Raw genomic sequence first — 25,635 nt, 5'->3', positions numbered from 1 at the left:
AGACTAAACGCCATGTGCGAGAATTCTTATAAGATTAAATATATTTATGGAGTGATTCCGGTTTCATCTGATTGGTCAGTTCTTATCAAACATGTGTATAAATATAACCTTCTAATTTTTGGTAACCCTACCGTGATAACAATACCAAAAGTAATAAGGAAAAATAGTTTGTTTAATATGAACTTCTCGTGGAAACAGAGTTAAAAGAGGGGTGACAGAGAAAGAGCGAGAGTGTTTATATTATAATAGTATCCTCTTTATTTTATTAATGTTTTGTTAAGCTATACTACATGCGGGTCATGGAATTTCATAGAAACAGATATAACGGATTTAACATCACATGGCTAAACAAATGTTAGGAAGAGATCCAATCTACAGTTCTCCCCTCGTCAAACTTTCACAAGAAACACTTGTCTAACTGAAAACACTATCAAAATTTCCTCCAATCTTTATCTGTGCCTCAACCTTAACATAAATTCCATGAACAAAGTTCCTTTCTTTGAAGTGAGCCCGTGTGGAACTGTCTTCCGTTTGCCTGCCTTCCAACTGACTACAATATGGCTGTCTTCAAGTCCAAAGTAAACAAGTTCTTGATGAGCCGTTCCCCTTTAGTTAACAAATTTACCGAATTTCCATTACTATTTATTACTATGATATTGTTCAATTGACTACTGCACACTCTTTAACCCTTATCCTCGAATGGCTTTTGGGCATTGATAAGTGGTGATGCCTATGTAAAAAAAGGACATTTCGTTTGGAAACACGTAACGCATCGACACGTTCAATTCAATGACTGATAACATGTTTATTCTCTGATTTCTCCCCTCCCCCCGCTACTATCAGTGATTTGAAACGAAGATGAAAAGGGAGATAACTCAATGTTTTTCAACTTATTAGTATCGACTTTGTTTTTTTTTGCATGTAGAAAGAAGGAATTTAATTATAAGTAAGTTCTCGATCTACAAGTAGCATACGCAGCTAAGAAGATATAAAGACAATTTGTGAACTTTGAAGTTTCTGTAACAATTACGTCAATTTGTTTTTCTGCATGTATGTCACAAGGTTAAAACGCAGTAATAAGAGAAAAGGGAAGGATATATGCGTCGAACCACATTTATTCTACACCTTGTCTCGATTTGCTTACTGTGTCGTATTCAATGCTCCTCTAAATTTTAAGAATTAAAAAAAATATAGGAGAATCTATGACAAAAGCCTGAAGACACCTTGTGATCCATAATAGTAATTCTTCCAATGCAATCCAAAAGACAGAAAGTCTATTCTGTTTGCTGTTAATACTCAGGGGCTGGGAGAGGAAGAATAAGAAGTAGAAGAAGAAGAAGAAGAAGAAGAAGAAGAAGAAGAAGAAGATGAATAATAATAATAATAATAATAATAATAATAAGAAGAAGAATAATAAGAAGAAGAATAATAAGAAGAAGATGAATAATAATAAGAAGAAGAAAAAGAAGAATAAGAATAAGAAGAAGAATAAAAAGAAGAAGCGGTAAGCGTGGTTTGTTTTATGGGAAAGAGGGCGAGACTAACCGCGAGAATTCCGAAGATTTGCAAAGAATAAAAGACCAAACTCAGACGGATAGGCGACTGTGCTTTTGCTCAAGCTGAGAAAAAAATGAGAGGAGAGAAAAATCCCTCCCTAAAGAAAGTTCATGCTCAAAGTGAGAAACAAAGTGGAGCTGAAGGACCCAAGAGTTTTCAAATAGATATGGAGGTTAACTGATTGACCAACTACTGAACATAGCCCCGACAGACGTTTGGCCTTAGAAGAAGTTGTACGACTTTGTACTCCTCTCTCACTGGCCCTCCTATTTCCCAAGCTGAACCTACAGGACTATTTTGTATCAACTTGATACATCTGACTACTGTTCTCACCTTGTGTAGTACTTCACAGGTCCTGGATATGACCTTACACTATATCCGATGGTGAGGCCCCAGCTTGCGGCCTTTGCAGAATGTGGAACCTCCCTTTAATTGCCATTGCTCCGGGGTTCACTCTCACCCGGAGTAGTAGTACCTGTTAGGGTCCCAACTATGGGTTAAATAGAAACAAATATACTCTATTAAAAAATTGTTCTTCAAAATAACTGGATTCGGTATTAAATAACCTGAAAAGGGTTGATATGCCGTAAAACAAAAAGAAACAAACAATTACTCTCATAACATTTCGGCTCGACTATATGCACTTTACTCACGTGTATATTTTCTAGCTCCGGATGTTCCTGTCGAACCCGTAATATGTATGGAATTTCTAACAGAACCCGTTATTTAATCCACAGCGTAAGCACATCCTCGTTCTGTCAACCATGACCGACTATAAGTCTTAAGCAAGTCGCTATTGTATTCTTAGTGTTACTTGCACTAAGAATTGTTCTTTGAACATCCAGAAGAGTTTCTTTTAGAACTGAATTTTATTGCATACTTTATTATTACCAATACTCTTCTTAATTGTGTGAATAGAGTCGTAGAAGTCATAAAGCAGCCTCTGTCAACCCATTGTTTCAGTACTTTTTGTTCATACAGTTATTGATTAATTAGCTTCTGTTCATGTAATTTTCCTTCGATCCTTTAAGCCACTTCAAATGAGTAATAAAAATAGCAACTCTAGGTCGTCCTTGACTACACTTAAACAGTGTTTCTTTTAATTCCTTCTTGAGAATTATACTACCAAGTAATATATTGGAATTGCATCCAAGTGTACATATCAATTATGCAGATTGTAAGTTTGTGAGAAAAAAAATCAAACATAAAAGAAAATCGATTTTTACAAAGGTGAATGGAAAAATCGAACATCATTTTTCAAACCAGCTGTTTGAGTTGGAGTAGTTATCAATAAATTTAACTATTTGCAAAAAAAAAAAAAATCAAATATATTAATGGAACTATAATTTCCTGTTTTTTTTTATTGGTCTGTAGACAGAAGAAAACTTCATGAAGATCGAACATTGCCGGTTGATAGAAAGTTTGTTAAACGAGACTGAGAAAAAGATCAGGCTGTATGAAGCTATTGGCTTCCTGAGACGAGCATTGATGCTTTTGCTTTTTCTACTTCCTTTCGTAAAACTTAATTATTTTCTGTAAAACCAAAACCAAAACTAATGTTATATAGGGGTTTCATTGAGAGAGTCTTATTATAAGTGATGCTTAGAGAGTCTTAGAGAGAGTTTTATTAAAAGGGATGTTGTCAGAGAGATTGTTCGTTCCATGTTCGTGTTATGAAGGGAGTCATATATATATTAAGATGTTCTTTACTTAGAAGTGTTGATATGAGAAGCTCTTAGAGTAAGGAGATAGTGTTCACTGTTCAGACATTGTGTAGATATGAGATGTAGATTTCATGACATTTTATAACACAGACATATATACATATAATAACAATTCACTTTACCTTTTGCTGGAATCACAACACAAAGACGACGTTTACAAAAACACCTGATGGTTTTATTTCTTCTCACGACCGGCCGTGGTTTTCATCATCAAGAATTCAAAGCTTCACACGTTAAGTTTCAAAGTGACCGCCTCGCTTCTAGACGTTCAAATCCTCAGACTCTCTCTGACTTTCCCCGCTTCTGTCTGCTTAACTCTAAAGTTTTTCTATCTATTTCTAGAACTTTCTATTTTCCATGACGTCATACACATGTTAAAACATGTGCCTTCTTTCACGTGTTCTGGACATGCGTGTCCAAAACTTTTCCTTTTTTTACAAAAGGAATTTTAACCTCTATTCTCAGTAACCTATATTTCCAATATGTTAAAAACATTAAATTATCTTGTAGCTGCATTCTTTCAATTGAATTTTCATAACAAAATTGACAGTGCACATTCTTTTCTTGAAATATTTTATCTCTATTCCAAACAATCGTTTGCTTTACATTCCATTTTCTAATTCTCACACGTAATCTATTTCTAGACCTAAATTACGAGGTTCGAATTTCGCCTATGCTATTTCATTTTCATTTGAACTAAATCTCTCTATTTTCATACTTACATGAAAAGGGGACAACCCCTATCATGTAACACCAACAACCCCTCTTTCCTTCCCCCCATTTCCCTTTGCTCTTTTTATCTCCCCCACTTCCTGACTGGTTTCCTAACTTGAAATGTACGAAACGTTAATACTGTAACCATTTTTCCTTCTCCCATTGAAAAACTCACACATGTTCTACAGGGCAGAGAACAAAAGCAATAAAATCCAGTATAAAACAACCAAACCAAACACTACAAACTGAAGTTTGAAAAATAAAAACCTTCCACAAGAGTACAAAATAGACTTCGTGGTTTAGTGGTGGATGCCCTTTTCTCTTCCCTGTATTCTCTCTCCCACAGAAGAGACTTTGCAAGCCTGTCTTTGTTTTATCGTTATTTCCATGGCAGGTGCTCGTCTGAGCTCCAATCCCTCGTCCCCCCTCGCCAATCTTTCACGAGAAACACCCGTCTGGCTGAAACTACTGTCAACAATTTTCCTCACTCTTTATCTGTGCCTAAATCCAAACGTAGATTCCATGAGCAAAGCTTTTTTCTTAGAACTGCACGTAAGTGGAACTCTCTGCCGCTTGCCTGTTTCCTACCTGACTACAACTTGGACGTCTTCAAGTCCAACATAAACAAACTCCTGACAAACCGCCCCCTTAAGTAAGACACTCTATCAAAACCCCCAATATTAATGATTACTACAATACTATCTCATTGATTACTGTACACGCAATAAACTTTATCCCTGAGTGACCTTCGGGCCTTGATAAGTGGTGACCCCATGTAAAAAAAAAACAATTCCATAACTGAATACAGCATGGATACTATTTCGAAAATGGCTGGATTTGGCATTAAATGGCCTGAAAAGGGTTGATATGCCGTAAAGCAAAACAACCAAACGAAACGAAACCTTGCGTTTTTACGACGACTTTCTTCAACGTTTTTTCTTTTTTCTGCAACTTTTTATGAATTTCTTCAGTTTCTTCGTTTTCTTTGCTTTCATTCTCTTTTTATTCCATTTTCATTCTCTTTTTATTCCATTTTCATTCTCTTTTTATTCCATTTTCATTCTCTTTTCATTCCATTTTCATTCTCTTTTTATTCCATTTTCATTCCCTTTTTATTCCATTTTCATTCTCTTTTTATTCCATTTTCATTCTCTTTTTATTCCATTTTCATTCTCTTTTTATTCCATTTTCATTCTCTTTTTATTCCATTTTCATTCTCTTTTCATTCCTTTTTCATTCTCTTTTTATTCCATTTTCATTCTCTTTTTATTCCATTTTCATTCTCTTTTTATTCCTTTTTCATTCTCTTTTTATTCCATTTTCATTCTCTTTTCATTCCATTTTCATTCTCTTTTTATTCCGTTTTCATTCCCTTTTTATTCCATTTTCATTCCCTTTTTATTCCATTTTCATTCTCTTTTCATTCCATTTTCATTCTCTTTTCATTCCATTTTCATTCTCTTTTCATTCCTTTTTCATTCTCTTTTTATTCCATTTTCATTCTCTTTTTATTCCATTTTCATTCTCTTTTTATTCCTTTTTCATTCTCTTTTTATTCCATTTTCATTCTCTTTTCATTCCATTTTGATTCTCTTTTTATTCCATTTTCATTCCCTTTTTATTCCATTTTCATTCTCTTTTTATTCCATTTTCATTCCCTTTTTATTCCATTTTCATTCTCTTTTCATTCCATTTTCATTCTCTTTTTATTCCATTTTCATTCTCTTTTAATTCCATTTTCATTCTCTTTTCATTCCATTTTCATTCTCTTTTTATTCCATTTTCATTCTCTTTTTATTCCATTTTCATTCTCTTTTCATTCCATTTTCATTCTCTTTTTATTCCATTTTCATTCTCTTTTGATTCCATTTTCATTCTCTTTTTATTCCATTTTCATTCTCTTTTGATTCCATTTTCATTCTCTTTTCATTCCATTTTCATTCTCTTTTTATTCCATTTTCATTCTCTTTTTATTCCATTTTCATTCTCTTTTTATTCCATTTTCATTCTCTTTTCATTCCATTTTCATTCTCTTTTTATTCCATTTTCATTCTCTTTTCATTCCATTTTCATTCTCTTTTTATTCCATTTTCATTCTCTTTTTATTCCATTTTCATTCTCTTTTTATTCCATTTTCATTCTCTTTTTATTCCATTTTCATTCTCTTTTAATTCCATTTTCATTCTCTTTTTATTCCATTTTCATTCTCTTTTTATTCCATTTTCATTCTCTTTTCATTCCATTTTCATTCTCTTTTTATTCCATTTTCATTCTCTTTTCATTCCATTTTCATTTTCTTTTCATTCCATTTTCATTCTCTTTTTATTTCATTTTCATTCTATTTTTATTCCATTTTCATTCTCTTTTTATTCCATTTTCATTCTCTTTTTATTCCATTTTCATTCTCTTTTTATTCCATTTTCATTCTCTTTTTATTCCATTTTCATTCTCTTATATCCCATTTTCCTTCGTACTTTGCATTTCTTCATTTCTACCATTCACCCCCCCTTCTTTACTAGTTTTTTCGTTAACCCTTCCATTTCCCTTTTATTCCTTTTAATGGTCTTTGCTCATCCTTTTTTTTCTATTTTTAAAAGAGAATTTGAGATGCTGGAACTACGCAACATATAAATTAGCCATTTTAAATATAAAAACAGAATCCGTAGTTTCTTTTTTTTTTTTACTAAAGACTTTGTTATCCTCTAAAACTATCGTCGCATTTTTATTTTTATTAATATCAAAAATATCGTAGCATCTTTTTATTATAAAGTTTGTAGCTTTTTAAAACAGCTTTCTTCTTGCGTTCTTTTCTACTTTTCATTTTCTTCGTCATTGAATACTGTTACTTCGTCGTCCTCTCATATTTGTTCGTTTTCTCTTTCTTCTTCATCCTCATCGTCTAATATTAGTTCAAATGTTCTCTTTTACTGCTTTTATTTTCATGTTATTCGTTAGCATATTAAGTGTTTTTTTTTACATGGGGTCACCACTTATCAAGGCCCAGGAGCCACTCGGGGATAAGGGTTATTGTGCGTACACTAATCAGTGGAATAGTATCGTAGTATTAGTTAGCATTGAGGATTTGATAAGGTGTCATTACTTAAGTGTGCGGTTCATCAGGAATTTGTTTGTGTTGGACTTGAAGACATCCAAGTTGAATTCGGGGTGGGGGGGACAGGCCAGCGGCAGAGAGTTCCACAGCCGTGCAGTTCTGAGAAAGAAGCTTTGTTCATGGATTCTACGTTTTGATTTAGGCACGGATAAAGAGTGGGGAAAATTATTGACAGTGGTTTCAGCTAGTCGGGTGTTTATCGTGAAAGATTGGCGGGGGGGCAGATAATGGAGCTCAGACGAGCACTTGCCATGGAAATAACGATTAAACAGAGACAGGCGCGCAACGTCTCTTCTGTGGGAGAGACGTTGCAGGAAGAGAAAAGGTCACCCCCCCCCACCAAGCTACGAAGTTTATTTTGTACTCTGTCAAGGCAGGATAGACTGTTTTTGCAGCTCCTGCCTAGATGTGGCAGCAGTACTCCATCCTTGGACGTACTTGGCTTTTATACAGATAGAGAATTGCATCAAGGGTGAGATATCTTCTGGAGCGGTAGAAGGATCCCACCATTTTCGTAATTAGTTGACGTATCATTTTCTCATTCTTCCTGCCTTCTTCTTCTTCTTCTTCTTCTTTTTCTTCTTCGTCTTCTCTTTTTTTCATCTTCTTTTCCTTATTATTATTATTATTCGCCTTCTTCTTCTTCTTCTTCTTCTTCTTCTTACTATTATTCTGTCTCATACTCCTTTTACTTCTTTCTTTATAATTCCTTTTCTTCTTTTTTATTCGCTGCTTTCTTTTTATTTCTACTTTTTACTGTAGTGTTTGTTCGCTCTCGTCTTCCGGTTTTCCCAGTTCCATTTTTTTTCGCAAATTTCAACTACTAACGATTACTACACTGTTTTACTCATAACAACCTTATCCTCGAGTTGCCTCCGAGACTTAATAGGTGGTAACGTCTCTGAAAAATTCTATAACTTAAAAAGAACGTCCCTGCTTAATGGTACACATTCTATCTTCATAGCTGTCAACTTTTTGATTCTAAAACTTATAAGGCTACTTTTCGATCCTTGGTTATATATATATATATATATATATATAATTTATATAAATATATATATATATATAAATATATATATATATATATACATACATATAAATATAAATATATATATATATATATATGAATACCCCAGCACTGTCATTAAATACTTTTGGAACACGAGAAAACGTGTAACAAGCTTCCCCACCAATACTTGCTTCCTTAAAATGCCCCATCTCAGCGACAAGATCACAACGGCTATCCACAGGGCTATCAGAAGAGAGGGTCTCAATATGCAACTAGCCCACTCTGGGCCATCCCTTAGACAGAAACTCTCTAAACGCAGGCACAGCGAGGACCCACAATCATGCACATTAGCAAATTGTCCCGTATACCCCGCAACAATCTGCCACCGGACACACGTAGTATACAGATTAGAATGCTCCGCCTGCGGAAAATTCTACGTGGGCAGCACCACGAGACCCCTACACATAAGAGTCAAGGAACACACACAAACACAAGCATCATCATTCCGCAAGCACCTCAACACCTGCAGAAACACTAATACATCTATTAAAGTCGATATTTTAACCACAGAACGCAATATTGGAAATCTTCGCATAAAAGAATCATTACTAATATCTAAATTACGGTCAGAACTCAACAACAGACTGGAGCTCGGATCTTCATTCATCATATAACTCTACATACGGCTCCCACCTAAGACTTACCATTACAACCATAACCCATTAGAACAGATACACCACTGCACACCGCTCACAGCCCAACTCACAATCCAGATACGACATTACTACAATTATATATATAAAAATAAATAATAAAATAAAAGAAATTTAATAAATAAAAACAGCAGTATATATTTAAAACAAAAAAAATATTAAAATATAGCTAACTGAAGTAACACCAACCAATTAAAAATAAAGTAAAAAAAAAGAGAGAAAATGTCCCATCTACTACCACTTATAATCTCATGGAAATAAATATATTAACAACTCCCAAGGAACGTAATCCCAATTCCCCCTTCCCACATATCTTCCTACTCCTGGCAACACTAACCTAAACACCCAGTTGCCGACTGAGAGCGTATCACCCCGCACCCCACCTTCTCTCCTCTCTCACATCCCACCCCTACTCTATCCTTCAATAGCTGACCGGACACAGCCCACTAGCGACTTACGTGACCCAGATAAACCTAGACACCGCACACATCAGCAGAAAAAAAATAATAGTAATAACGATAAGGACAACAAAATAGAGAATATACAAAATTAAACAAGCTCACGCTAAAGCAACAAGTTATAACCCCCCCCCCCCCCAAAGACAAATAAATAGAAATAAAATCATAAACATGTTAATTACCTAATCATACCATACATAAATCCCCTACTCACATTTGCCCCGAGGCCCCACATTGCTACCCAACTTCCGCTCCATCATCTAGCATGCCTTGAATCGATCTGTTACGCCATAACATTTGAAAAGGGAATTTTTCCGAAATTAATAATGGAATTTGTCGCAGACGTAACAAGTAAGACATTTTACCAATAAAACTGAATAAATATATGTATATATGACATATATGTACATATAGAATATATTTATTATTATTGATTTGTAAATCGCCACTTGTTCTCGTCTTCCCTTACCAACAACGACTATATTTCATTCCTCGCATTGTGACAGCCTTCTAAATCTCTACTACATACCTATCCCACACAATGCTTCAAGCAAACTACATATCAATCATATATATATATATATATATATATATGTATGTATATATACATGTATATATATGTATATATATATATATAGTGGAGAGCTATAGCAAACATATATATGAATATTTTAACCATAGTTCCTGATTTCAAAAGGCGAAAAATTAAAAGGTAATTTTTTGTACCTATATTTTTATGTATATACCTGTATATCTATGTATATGTATGTATGTGTCTATTTTTTCATATATATGCATGTATATATTTGTAATGTTTTTTTTTTTACACAGTGATCACCACTTATCAAGGCCCGGAAGCCACTCAGGGATAAGGGTTATTGCAAGTACATTACGTTAGTGAGGAGATTTGATGAAGTGTTTATTTAAAAGGGCGGTTCATTAGAGATTTGTTAACATTAGACTTGAAGACATCCAAGTTGTAGTCCGGAGGGAAGCAGGCAGACGGAACAGAGTTCCACAGGCGTGCAGCTCTAAAAAAGAAGCTTTGTTCATGAAATCCGCGTTTTGATTTAGGCACAGATATAGAGTGGGGGAAATTTTTCACAGTGGATTCAGCTAGACGGGTGTTTTTCGTGAAAGATTGGCGAGGGGGGACCAGGGATTGGAGTTCAGACGAGCACGTGCCATTAAAATAATGATAAAACAAGGATAGGCTGGCAACGTCTCTTCTGTGGGAGAGGGGTTGCAGGGTAGAGAAAAGGGCATCCCCCACTAAACCACGAAGTCTATTTTGTACTCTGTCAAGGCAGGATAGGCTGTTTTTGGCAGCTCCTGCCCAGATATGGCAACAGTATTCCATCCTTGGCTTTTATATAGATAAAGAATTGCATCAGTAGTGAGATATCTTCTGGAGCGGTAGAAGGATCCCACCATCTTTCCAGCGACCTTGGCAACAGACTTGATGTACGTGTTCCATTTCAGATCAGGAGTAAAGGTCAAACCCAGAAGCTTGTCAAAACACGTACTTAAAGCAAATTTATAATTTAAATTCAAACCCATATTAATTTTCCTATCAATTTTTAATCCAGACCTTTTATTTCAATTTTTTTCAGATACATCTGCCTTACTTTTAATGCTAGGTTTATTTTGGTGTCTTTTAAATTTAATAAAACCCTTCAAAATTTGCTGACGAGGAGACCTTGCTTATTAAAAAACTATATGTAATAATTATTGTCCGTAACTTGATGTCTACCACAATAAAAATCACTGTTTTCCGAAACGATCGTACAGATAATTGATTTTGTTGTTGTTCCTTCTTATGAAACGGATTTTTAATTTAATTATTATTTGATTTTTAAATTTTAAATTATCAATCACATTACTTAATATATATATATATATATATATATATATATATATATATATATATACACAGACACATACACATACACATATATATATGCAATTTTTTCAAAATAAATATATATATACATATACGTATACATAAATATATATAGATAGACGTTTGTGTCTACTATATGCTTTTTACGCAAATATAACGCAAGTATTTATATATCTATCCCAACCATCAGCAATGGACTGTAAGTCATCTTGTCAGCATAAGACAAGGCCAAATTATTTGCCAAGAATTTTGCAGCTATGCGACGAAGGCCATCAACTCTCCATATTTCATCCTATAACAGACAACACGCAATGCAACATACAAATATCTGTGCTTGAGGTCGCCAAGCTAATCAAGAACCTTGGTTCCAGTAAAGCAACTAGCCCTGGCGGTATTCCAATTATAGTGCTTAAAAAGCTTCAACCAGAACTTATCCCCATACTTACAAAATTGTTTAAGCGTTGCCTTAAGGAAAAGTGCTTCGCAACACCCTGGAAAACCTCATCAGTATGGCCTGTATTAAAGAATTCAGGCGAAAAGTCGTCTCCCTCTCAGTACAGACCAATAAGTCTCCTATTTGTCATGAGTAAGTTGCTGGAATCCATATAAAATAGAGTAGTCAACCACCTAGCCAGAAATAACCTTCTTAGTGACATGCAATATCATTTCCGTTCTGCCAGAGCTGCAACAGATGTGCTAACGGTTATATCTCAAAGGATTAGTGAATCTCTCGACAAAGGCTTCATTTCTAGGGAAATTGCTCTTGACATATCAAAAGCCTTCGAAAAGGTATGGCATAAGGGCCTACTTCACAAGATTTCCAGCTACTGTATAACTGGAAATGTTTTCTCAATCATTAAATACTTTCTCTCTGATATGCTCATTAGAGTAGTTGCTGATTTGCAGAAATCAGAGGCACAGAGTATTAATGCTGGACTCCCTCAGAGAAGCAATCCTGGGCTCAACTCTCTTCCTGATCTACATCAATGATCTCCCAAAACACATACTTAAATAATTCATTGACATCTATGCTGATGACACGACTATCTATGGCAACACATCAAAAGCTGTAAATGACGTTCTCTCTGATTCATTCTCCTCTGACCTAGAGCGCGTGGTTCAGTGGGGGAAGAGGTGGCTGGTTACTTTTAATGCATCTAAAACCAAGCTCCTATCTTTACACCATCAACGCTCTGATCCCCAGCTGGCATTAATCTTATTGGATGGCTCTCGTCTAGGGGAAGCTTTTTATTTTTTTATAAGATTTTGGGCTTGACCTTTACTCCTGACCTGAAATGGAACACATACATCAAGTCAGTTGCTAGGGTCGCTGGAAAAATGGTAGGATCCTTCTAATGCTCCAGAAGATATCTCACTGCTGATGCAATTCTCTATCTATATAAAATCCAAGTACGTCCAAAGATGGAGTACTGCTGCCAAATCTAGGCAGGAGCTGCTAAAAAACTTATCCTGCCTTGACAGAGTACAAAATAGGCTTCGTGGGATAGTGGGGGAAGCACTATTCTCTTCCCTGCAACCTCTCTCCCACAGGAGAGACGTTGCCAGCCTGTCTTTATTTTATCGTTATTTCTATGGCAACTGCTCGTCTGAGCTCCAATCTCTCGCCAATATTTCAGGATAAACACCCGTCTAGTTGAAACCACTGTCAAAAAATGTCCTCACTATTTATCTGCGTCAAAACCAAAATGTAGATTCCATGAACAAAGCTTCTTTCTTAGAAGTGTACACCTGTGGAACTCTCTTCCGTTTGCCTGTTTCTCACCTGACTACGACCTGGATCTCTTCAAGTCCAACGTAAACAAATTCCCGATAAACCGCCCCCTTAAGTAAGATATTTTATTAAATCTCCAATACTAACGATTACTACGATACTATCCCATTGATTACTGTACACGCATTAACCTTTTCCCCGAGTGGCTTCCGGTCCTTGATAAGTGGTGACTACCTTGTACAAAAAAAGTATAAATGATGTAGAATATTTTCAGAAATATAATCACGCGTAATAGTTAATAAAAGATGATTATCCCATAAGAAAACCGAAAAAAAACCTTATTGGGAATTAATTAATATAAATATTTAAAAGAATATTCAAATCATCTAGACGAATGCAATACCATGAACCATATATAACAAAGTTGTATTTGCTTATTAAATAAATAGAAAAAGGGGATTTTAATATGAATATCAATATACACACTAAATAAAATTTATATATATATATATATTCAGCCTACAGAAAATGGACTCTGATTTATGAAAGTATGATAGGTTATGAAAAGGAAGGGTTGTAAATTTGGGTTGAATTTTGGGGTATCAAAACCAAAGCAAAATATGATGAAAGTAAATATAAAATAGATACACCCCATAATTTATTATACCATACCTATTCACACTGAAACACTTATCACAATATTCTGTGGATCTATATTAAAAAAAAACTTGTTAAACTTTGTGACATATTTCCATTCTATGGAGATCAGGTGCGAACGAACACCCCATAATTTTATTATATCATATTTCTTCAAACAGAAACATAATAATCAAAGTATACTTATGCAGATAGATATGAAAAGTCTTTATTAAAGTGTGTGCCTATTTCCATTCTATGGAGGCCAGGCGCGAACGCAGACCCACAATTTTGTTATACCATCGCTATTTAAGTTAAAACATACTTATCAAAGTATTATTATGTACATCTATATCACTTGTAAACGTTTTTTTCGTAACTTTAACATTTTTTATTTCCATACTTTGTGGACCAGGCGCGAACGCAGACCCCACAATTTTGTTGCCTTGAGTCATCAGTGGTTCTCCTACGATTGAAACCGACGCTTCTCCATTGCATGCGTAATCTGTGCTTATAAAATAAATAGACAATAGAAAGAGAAAATTCGATAAGCCTTATTTTTTCTGACCGTGATCACTTCCATTCAAAGATCGAGGCAAAGTTCTGAATCAAACTTGAAATTCTCTTTTGATACTCAAAATGAGGAAAGTGGTTGGACGTTGATACAAATTAGTGTTTTCTGTTTCGTAGGGATTGTGTGTATATAGATTGAGTGTTTTCTGTTTCGTATAGATTGAGTATATACCACCATGTACGCGTTTATTTAAATTTGGTAAATCACAGAAAAAAAAACAAAAGAAAGAAAGAAAGATAGATAGATATAGAGAGGATGATAGTGTGTGTGAGAGAGAGAGATAGAGAGAGACAGATAGATAGAAAGATAGAGAGAGAGAGAGATCTAAAGGAACAGTAAAAGAAAGAGAGAGAAAAAGTAGGGAAGTTGCTTAATGTTGTTACCTGTTCATTGACGTCAGAAGCAACAATGCCTGAATGCAAATTAGATCCGTCTGCTGCGGGCAAGAATGGAACTTTTAGTATGGATACCGGCGCTTTTTTTTTTTTTTTTTTTTTACCGGATGCGTTATCTGCGCTTATTAAATAAACTGACAAAAAGAAAAAGACAAACATCGATAATCCCCAAAAGTCCATGTCTGTAATCTCTCCCATTTCAAAGATGAGGGCGAAGTTATCAAACCAATTTCAAATTAAACATCCCCCCTCGGATTTGTTTTTGATGTTCAGACAATGCGATTTTAGAGTGAGACGTAGAGATTAAGCGCATACCAGCATGTAGGCGTTGATTAATTATTTGTTGAAAGTCAGGTAAAATGAAAGAGAGATGGATATATAGAAAGAGGATGATAAGAGAGAGAGCAAGGGAGAGAGAGAAAGAGAGAGCGAAAGGAACAGAATATGGAAGAGAGGGAGAGAAAGAAGATTGGTTATTGTAATTACTAGACTAGGACGACGGAATATTATTTTTATTATTTTGACTCTCTAGTATATATCCGTTTATATCTTATATGGTTTTATATACAGTGTTATGGTTCGAAGATGATTAACTGTGTCTAACTGTGTCAAATGTATACTCAAAATAGTCAAAAGATGATGAGAATATTCTGTTGTCCTAGTCCTATTTATTACCTGTCTATTGACATTAGAAGAACCAATGCCTGAACGCAAATTTAATCTTTCTGCTGCGTCGCTCGCTCTAACCCTACCCTGTCGGAAGTCTTATCATTATCACTCCCTCCGTGGCTGGTCTTCTTATCGTCTCTGATCTGATTTCACAGAAATAGTTAAATTGAGCATAATCATAAATATATTCACTGTCTAACACGTGGCAAGTTGCTCACAACTTTGAGTTTTCATTCTTCCGACTAGGTTTCTTTTTCTTTTTTATCATCTTCTCCTTCTTTATCATCTTCTTTATCATCTTCTTTATCTTCTTTATCATCTTCTTCTTCTTCTTCTTCTTTATCTTCTTCTTCTTCTTTATCATCTTCTTTATCATCTTCTTTATCATCTTCTTCTTCATCTTCTTTATCATCTTTTTTATCATCTTCTTTATCTTCTTCTTCTTCTTTATCATCTTCTTTATCTTCTTCTTTATAATCTTCTTCTTCATCTTCTTTATCATCTTCTTTATCATCTTCTTTATCTTCTTCTTCTTCTTTATCATCTTCTTTATCATCTTCTTTATCATCTTCTTCTTTATCATCTTCTTTATCATCTTCTTCTTCTTTATCATCTTCTTTATCATCTTCTTTATCTTCTTCTTCTTCTTTATCATCTTCTTTATCTTCTTCTTTTTTATCATCTTCTTTATCTTCTTTATCATCTTCTTTATCATCTTCTTCTTCATCTTCTTTATCATCTTCTTCTTCTTTATCATCTTCTTTATCATCTTCTTTATCTTCTTCTTCTTTATCATCTTCTTTATCATCTTCTTCTTCTTCTTCTTCTTCTTCTTCTTCTTCTTCTTTATCATCTTCTTTATCATCTTCTTCTTCTTCTTTATCATCTTCTTCTTCTTCTTCTTCTTCTTCTTTATCATCTTCTTCTTTACCATCTTCTTCTTTACCATCTTCTTCTTTATCTTCTTTATCATCTTCTTTATCATCTTCTTCTTCTTTATCTTCTCCCCCTTCTTCATCTTCTTCTTCTTTATCATCTTCTTTATCATCTTCTTTATCATCATCTTCTTCTTCTTTATCATCTTCTTTATCTTCTTCTTTATCTTCTTCTTCTTCTTCTTTATCTTCTCCTTCTTCTTAATCTTCTTCTTCTTTATCATCATCTTCTTCTTCTTTATCATCTTCTTTATCATCTTCTTTATCTTCTTCTTTATCATCTTCTTTATCTTCTTCTTTATCATCTTCTTTATCATCATCTTCTTCTTTATCATCTTCTTTCTTCTTCATCATTTTCATCATCTTCTTCTTCTGCTGCTTCTTCTTCTTCTTCTTCTTCTTCTTCTTCTTATTATTATTATTATTATTAACATTATTATGATAATTCTTTCACTCTTTTTCCATTTTTGGTCCCTCCACAAAAGGTGCGTGGACCTGGTAATTAACCCATGTCCGTTCGTCCGTCCGCACTTTTCTCAATAACAACGCCTTGGAATTTTTTGAAAATTTGCCCAAACATTAAACATGATAAAAGTAAAAATGTAGCAGAACATATTTTTCGGGTAAATTCCGGTTGCCCCCCCCCCTCTAAAGGTGCCTTTCTGTTTAAATGGCTAAAATTTACACTTTTGTGCTTATTAAAAAAAATTGGTGCCTTGGATTTTTATAAAACTTTCTGAAAAGTTATAACTAATTGATTGCTATATAATTTTGTTCGCGGGCTCTTTTAGGGTTAATAAAAACCATTCCATTTTCGGGCTATTTTACCATATTTGTTCAAAAGGTTCTGTGTATGTCTATTTAGCAGTTTTGCATGATGCTGAACTCAAATTTAAATATGTTGAGGCCTTGGGGACTTTTGGGGTTAAATGGAGGGGGAGCAAATGATGCACTTAGTTCTTTCTTTTTTTTTGCATGGTCAAATTTACATATGTTAAGGCATAAAACTGCAGCGTTTGTTCATTTTCACCAGGATTTGATGTCCCGTGGGTATTTTGAGGGCTAAATGGGGGTGAGGGCAAATGCTGAATTTATTCATTTTCTCTTATACCTCGTTCACTGTGAACTCACGGGGGACCATGCATGCTCCACTTGTTTGTTCTAATTTTCGTTTTTCACCTTCATTTTATTTTTCTACAATGACCTTTTCTTTCTTTTCTTAATCGATTTCCATTCTTTCTACAGCAATTTCTCATCCTTCATCCCGTCCTTTCGTCATTTTTACTTTCATTCTCCTTATTTCCTTTGCTCCTTCGTACTTTGTACTTCGTCGCTCGCTAGAACATTTTTCCCTTCTACCTTTCCGTTTTTTCCGTATTCGCTTTATTCTGTAATTCTTTCATTTCCCTTTTATTCATTTTTTTCTTCTTTAGCTCATTCTGTTTTTCTTCACCCAATTTTTAAAAGAATATTTCGTATGCTCAATCCTCGCCAACATATAATTTAGGAATATTCATTATATAAAAGAAGTCCGAAGCAACTATCCTCGCGTTTTCATTTTATTAATATTCTAAACGTAGAATCATTTTTATTAATAAAGAGTTAACTTCTTTCTGTAGACATATATCAATTTGAAGCCTTTTTAAAAATAACTTTCTACTTGCGTTCCTTCGTTTTTGTGTTTTTTTGCTTCGTCATCATCTCATATTTCCTCGTTTTCTCTCCCTTCCTTCCTCCTCCTCCTCCTCCTCCTCCTCCTCCTCCTCCTCATCATCATCATCATCATCATCATCATCATCATCATCATCAACAACAACAACAACAACAACACTTCTGTATGCTTGTACTTATTTTCTTTTTTCTGCCTTAATTTCCATGTTATTCGTTAGAACATTACGTTTCTCAATAGACGTATTATTCTCTCAGTCTTTCTACCTTTTTTTTTTACTTCTTCTTCCACTTCTTCTTCATCGTCTTGTTCTTCTTTTCTTCTTGTTATTACTATTATTATCATTTCTATTTTTCTTCTTCTTTCTTCTGTTCCTTCTTCTTCTTTTTGTTCCTTTCCTTCTTCTTCTGCTTTAATTTTCATCATATTCGCTAGCACATTAAGTTACTTAATACTGTTATTAACCAACGTATAATTCTCTCATTCTTCCTGGCTTTTTATCTTCTTCTTCCTCCTCCTCCTCCTCCTCCTCCTTCTCCTCCTCATACTCCCTTTACTTTTACTTATTTTATTATTCCTTTCTGTTATATTCCTAAATACTTAGGAAATAAAGACAAACGTGAGTTACACCGAGTGGTATGTGTAATGGGGTTTATTTATAATACAGAAACGTAAGGCTGCTCGCCTAAGGTAAATAGAAGTACATAGTAACAAGTATGGGGAAGAAAGTCTGATAATCAACACGTAAGACTATCCGTCTTACTGCGACTGCTTGTCTGCCCCTGTCTGCCGCTGTCTGCCAAACAGTCCAATATATATATACAGTTTGTAACCGGTGTATAGCCAGTTATGTTCCTTCACAACACCTCCCCCTGAAGCTGAAATCTTCCTGATTTTAGCTTAAATACCTCTTCCTTTTAGGGTCAGGGCTTAATCTCCTGGTAACTTTTCTCTTTCTTGCGCTTTTCCTTCTGGTCAGCGTTACCCGGGGTAAAGGTTTCTGTCCAGCCCGTATGGTCGGTTCAGGCGAAATATTCATTGTTTGCGGTACACACGCTGGTTTTGGTATATCAAAAATATCGCACAATGTTTCCATTGGTGTCTCTTCCACATTTGGAGACAGTCTGGGACGTATTTGATTTCTGTGTCTTTTGCAGACAAAACTTAATCCTTGGATGGTATAGACCATGCTCCCAATCCTTTTTTTGATAATACCTTCAACCCACTGATTTCGTCCATTTTGAAAATTTTTCAAATATACATTTTCACCTGGGGAGAAGCACTTGGTATTAAGGTTTTCTTTTTTGAAAACTTTCTTTTTCTCTGGTAGCAGCCTATCGAAGACAGATCTTATCTTTCTTGCAAACATTAGCTCAGCCGGGGAAGAATTGACATTATTATTAGGATTTGGTGTCACCCTGTAAATTGCTAAAAATGTTTGAATACATTGTTCTTCTGTGTCCGTAGTAAGATTTTTCTTAAGTGCCATTTTAAACGTATCTACAAATTTTTCGGCCAACCCATTCGATCTTGGATGGTACACAGGTGTTGTCATATGTAGAATATTTAGTGAGTCACAGAATTCTTTGAATTCATGATCAGTAAATGCTGTTCCATTATCGCTCACTAAGGTTTTTGGCACTCCAAAACGGCTAAAAATTTCATTAAGCGCACTCACAGTGTTTTTTGCTGTTGGATGTCTAAACTTAAATATTTCTGGCCATTTTGAAAAAGAATCTACAATAATCAAGTAAAAATAACCATTTATAGGTCCCGCATAATCAATATGCAGACGTGACCAGGGTAGGTCCGTCTTTGGCCATGGCGTCGTTTTTACTGGAGGATCTCGAGCTGCTAATTGACATCCTCTGCATGTCTTGACACATTTTTCAACTTCCTTGTCCATACCAGGCCAGTACACATATCCTCTCATAAGGGATTTCATTCTCGAAATGCCCGGATGACCTGTATGAAATTCCTTCAGAATTTTCCTCTGTAACGTTAGTGGAATTACGATCCTCTCACCATACATGAGCACATCTTCACAGATGGAAAAAGGCGTTGTTTGATCTACCTTTTTATTTTTTTTTATCCATCCCAATTGATTTTTCATTTTCTTAATGAAAATGTCATTTACTGCCTCTTTTTTTATTTTTTCGAAAGTTACCGGAAGTTCACGTATCATATTACACATTGAACTTGTACATTCACTTTCGTCTTTAAGCGCAGCAATTACCGTTTCTTCGAAACTTTCGCTTCTTTTAGGGATCAACCGTGATAATGCATCTGCGTGTCCTAACTTTTTTGAGGATACATGTTCCATCTTAAACTGATAGTTTAAGAGGGTTACAGCCCATCGCTGTAATCGATTCGCAGTATGTGTGGGAATGCCTTTCTTTGATCCAAATATGGTAAGTAGGGGTTTATGGTCGGTTTGCAAAATAAAAGATCGTCCATGGAGAAATCGATTGTACTTTGTAATTCCAAATATTATCGACAGCGCCTCTTTTTCAATTTGGCTGTAATTTTTCTCCGCTGCAACCAACGTTCTTGAAGCATGGGCGATAGCTTTTGTCCTACCATCCTCATACTTGTGAAGTAATACAGCGCCAACACCGTAATCACTGGCGTCCGTTGCTAGTATTAGTTCCTTTTCTGGATTGAAATGTGCCAATGCTAAGTCTGACAGTAGACATCTTTTGATATTTTGGAAAGCAGATTCACATTCCTTATTCCAGTTCCATTTAACACCCTTTTTCAGTAACTCGTTAAGAGGAGCTCTTAAATTATGTATGTTAGGGATGTAAATTGCATAGTATTGAACTAATCCCAAAAACGATTTTAATTTTGTCACTGAATCTGGAGCAGGCATCTTTTCAATTGCTTCAGTCCTTTGTGGATCCGGTCTTCGACCCTCTTTGTCGATTATTTGACCTAGATATTTAATTTTTTTTCATAAAAAAATCGCATTTTTCTGGGCTCAATTTAAAACCAAATTCCTGTATTCTTTTGAATACTTCTTTTACATGCTTCTTATGATCTTGCAAATTTTCACTTTTAATTAGGATATCGTCAAGGTAGGCCATTGAAAATTCCAACCCTGCCAGCATCGTGTCCATAATTTGCTGGAAAATAGCAGGAGCAACCTTTAATCCAAAAGGAAGCCTCTTTAGCTTAAAAATGCCCTTATGAGTATTTATGCCTAAGTATTTGGAGCATTCATCGCTGATCTTAATTTGCAAGTAAGCATCTGAGAGGTCTATCTTAGAAAAACTTTTTCCCCCGTTAAGCTTAGAGAACAGATCTTCTGCGGACGGAAGGGGATAATTATGGTCCAATAGACAGTCATTTAAACCCGTTGAAAAATCTCCACAGACCCTTATTCTGTTATTTTTTTTCTTTACATACACGGTTGGACTTGCCCAATCTGTGTGGTTAACTTTTTCAATGACTTCCAGTTGTTGAAGTCTATCCAACTCTTTTTCGATTGCGTCCATCGCTGAAAAAGGCACATTCCTTTTAGGTTTGAATAATGGAGTGGCATTTTTCTTTAATTCAAATTTTGCCTCTGTCTTAATACAGAGTCCTAGTCCTTCGGCAAAAACATTGGGAAATTCAGTTTTCAAATCCTTCAGGAAGTCTTCCCTTTGGTTTGCTTTTTCTGCAGTTAAAACGTTACAAAACGAATTTATGGGTTTCTCCCATAAATTAAACAGGACAATCCAATCTACCCCAAACAGGCATGTATTCTTTCCTGGTACGACGTACACTTTGGATTTATGAGTCTGGTTAGCGAATGTCACTTTGCATTTTAATTCTCCCTTGAACTCTAATCTTTTGCCGCACACACTTCTCGCCGTCTTTCTGGTTTTCGTTAATTCAGGTCGACCTATCCTTTTCCATATATCTTCATTTATAATACTAATATCTGCACCGCTATCCAGAAGCAATGTAACCAGATGTCCATTTATCCGAACATCAACATATTTCCGTCTTTCGCAGCTTTTTTCTTTATTCATGCGAAGCGTATTTACATTATCGGTCCCTTGTCTTTTCTTCTGGGCACAGTATGTTCCCTTGTGACCTCTGAGACCACATTCATAACATATTTTGTTCCTAAACCAGCAGGTCTTATTGTTGTGTCTTAAACTACCACAACATTTACACTTTAGCTTTGGGTCTTTGTATCCTTTAAGGATCCTGTGTTCTTGGAACCTGGACTTTCTTGTGGTCCCTTGCCTTTTTACTTGCTGCACCTTAAAACTATTTTTCTCTTCAATGCGAGTGTTGTCTTTCTTTATGTTAATCAGACGTTGACACTCTTCAGTGACTTTTTGCAATGTTATGTTAGGATCCGCCTCCATAATTGTTAGGATCCGTGAACGTATATCTTTGTCCCTTGGTGCTGTGAGACCTTGTACAAAGATTAAACATTTAAATTGGTCTGCGGAAATTTCATTCAATTTAAATGATTCGCATAAACAGTTCACAGTGCAAGCATATTCTAGATAGTCTTCAGCTTCTGCCTTCTGAATGTTAAAACATTTGTATCTAGAGTGAAATAGGCTATCCCTTTTATCAAATATTTTCGACAAGGTACTAATTGTTTCCTCGAACGAAACCTCCTCCGGTTTTTTTTGGTAGAATTAGATTTGCATACTTGGTGTTTTCATCAGTACCCAGTTTTTGTAGTAGCAGGGTAACTTTTTCCTCATCGGTCCAGTCTAAACATCTTTTCGTAAAAATTGTTTCGTATCTTCTGTAGTATGCAGGGAAAATAACACCAGTATCCGGGGAGTAACGAAATTCCGTTAGTGAATTTGAAATACCCTCGGTAGAAAAATTAGTCTTCTTCCCGGTCGACGTTAGAATTAGCTTTTCTAAATTCTTTTGCTGTGTCGACATTTGTTGTCGTAGTATGTTTGTTTGTTCTTGTTGTGCCTCTAAAGTTTTTTGTGTTCTTTCTTGTTGTTGTTGCAGCTGTTGCTGTAGCTGTTGTTGTTGAATTTGTTGTTGTTGTTGTTGCGCTAAAAATTGTTGAGTCATTTTTGTCTGTTCCTGGATGCTAAGGGCTAGAGCCTTAGTTAACTCTGCTAATTGTTCCATGTTAGCTTCTAGTACAAAAATGTCTTTTCGAATTCTACACAATAATTCCAAAGAAAAATCGTAAATTTACGTATATCGTAAATTAGTAGCAATATGCAGACACAACACGTTTCAACAAAGTTCATCCATAGTAATTCAACAGGCTTTGTAAAATAATTCTTTTTTTTTTTTTTTTTTTTTCAACAACGTAAGTTCATACACAAAATATTTCTTACTTCCCACGACAAATAGTTCCAATTATTTATATAAAGGCAATAACAAACAATTAATTTTCCAAAAAAAAAAATATATGGCTGCCGTTCCCACGTGGCATAAAATGGTACAATAGTCGTTGTATTTATATTTTTTCTTTCGAAACTCGTAATCCTTTAGTGTAGTTTCGAATTCAACTTGCGACCATTTTTTTTTTTTTTTTACTTCTCAAAATAAATATAAATTCCACTTTACCTTGAACATGTTTCTATAATTTCTTGTGAGTTCTTTACGAAGAAAAATCCGTACTTTTCCCTACTTTAGGTAGGAAAAATTTTTAAATTCATTGACGCACGTGGTCAAAAATCCTTGTGTAGTTTTTTTTTTTTTCGTAAAACAAAAAATCCTTGCATTGTACACAGTCCTTGGTACGGTAATTTATCTCTGTTAAGAGAAAGAACATCCTTTCATCGCCATTGTTATATTCCTAAATACTTAGGAAATAAAGACAAATGTGAGTTACACCGAGTGGTATGTGTAATGGGGTTTATTTATAATACAGAAACGTAAGGCTGCTCGCCTAAGGTAAATAGAAGTACATAGTAACAAGTATGGGGAAGAAAGTCTGATAATCAACACGTAAGACTATCCGTCTTACTGCGACTGCTTGTCTGCCCCTGTCTGCCGCTGTCTGCCAAACAGTCCAATATATATATACAGTTTGTAACCGGTGTATAGCCAGTTATGTTCATTCACAACACTTTCCTTCTTTTTTATTTCCTTTTTTCTTTTTATTTCTACTTTTTACTGAAGTTTTTGTTTTTTTCAACTTCCGTTTTTCCCAGTTCCGTTTTTACGCAAATTTCCACTATAAACGATTACTACACGGTTGTCCCAAATGACTATTCTTATGCTCGAGTATCACCTTAGACTTGATAATTGGTGACTTCTTTGTAAAAACAAAAACATCAGCGTATTGTGATTGATGATGATTACGTACCAAAATAAATTCTAGAAAACAAAAGCACCGTCTCTGTTTAATGGTACAAATTACATCTTCGGTTCTTATATACAAGGTGGTCGTTAGAAAAGCGGGAAATTAGAAAGACAGCTTATATAATGAATAGCATGCGTGATTGCTATTTTTTTTATTCGTTCGTGTGTTGTCGAGCTTGAATTTCTAGGTTAAGACGTTGCAGTGAGTTGCACGGACGACATTTTCAGTATATATGAGTATAGTTTAACATTTTTTTTTTTTGAAAAACTTTGTGACAATTATTCTTTGTAAAAATAAATCGTTGTTTGACAAATTTCCCGTTTTTCTAGCGACCGCCGTATATATATATATATATATATATATATATATATATATATATATATATATATATATATATATATATTCAAGCAAATGTTATTAAATGCAACGGAGACACTTTGTTTTATGATTCTTTTTTTTTAATCTTTCGATTTTCCGTATAATCTTTTTATATCAAAATCAAAAATATTAATAAAAGTTCCATAATTTTTTCTGACACGAGCGCTTTCGATTTGCCCACGGATCGTCATCAGCTGTTGAAGTAAAAGTGCGAAGGAGCGAAAATGAGAATTAAAAGTGAAAACTAAAATATTCAGTAAACGGCGATAAGTTAAAATATATAGAGTCGATGAAAAGTCGATTAAAAATATAGGTCGAGTATTGCAAACAGCAAGTTCGAGGACACCGTTAACGAAGTCCGTCCAATACGAACTACGCAAGACATTTTAGAACGTTACTGCTTTTCTTGAATGCAATATAATTTATAGTGGGTTGAAGGGTTCTAATATATGACGCTTCAAGAATTTTTATTTTTTAATATTATTTTCATGTTGTCAACGAGGACCTTTCTAAGATTTGAGGGGGACAGTTATGTTCTTTTATCAAATGTTTATATATATCACTAGTATAATTTAAGTGCATTGTTATTCCTCGGGACAACGTTGTCGTTGTATTACCAATGTATGCATTATTTTAGGAGTTACGTTCTCCCATAGAGCATTTGAATTTATACACTACTTTGGTTTGTTCCAACATTTTTATGTGAGGAGTTGTTTCTAGCCACAAGGTTTTGTATATATATTATTCGTATATTTGGAATTCATTTTTGAGATGAGCATTATACATATTAATTTATTTTTATTTTTATTTCGGACTATTATTTTCATCTTTATTAGTTGCTGTTTTCATCTTTATTGGTTGTTGTTTTTCACGACGTTTCGGCCAACTATTCTTCTGGCCTTCGTCAGGTGGAAACCGCGACGGATAGGAACTTCGAATCTCCTAACTGAATTCTCAGCAATCACTGCCATCCGTAGTTGTTGTCGTCTCATCACGTTTTGGCCAAGTAAACCTCTGACACGCTTTGGGTAGGATTGAAACCGGTATCTTCAGACAATGTCCATCTGGAACCGTAGAGATTCAACGTCTCTATCAACTGTGCCACGGGCCTCCAAGGACAATCAAGGTTGGATTCTTTGATCTTATAAATCCACGTTTATTT

General features: G+C 34.8%; 1 pseudogene; it reads right to left on the bottom strand.

Annotated features, from left to right (window-relative positions):
- Positions 1-21,849: 21,849 nt before the first annotated feature.
- LOC145246536 (uncharacterized) overlaps positions 21,850-25,635 on the bottom strand; it is a 109,352-nt pseudogene continuing 105,566 nt past the window's right edge.

Source organism: Euprymna scolopes, chromosome 24, assembly GCF_053919585.1.
Source record: "Euprymna scolopes isolate OS-2025 chromosome 24, ASM5391958v1, whole genome shotgun sequence".
Taxonomy (NCBI): domain Eukaryota; kingdom Metazoa; phylum Mollusca; class Cephalopoda; order Sepiida; family Sepiolidae; genus Euprymna; species Euprymna scolopes.
Note: the sequence above shows the minus strand (reverse complement) of the source record. Positions and strands in the feature narration are given on the sequence as shown.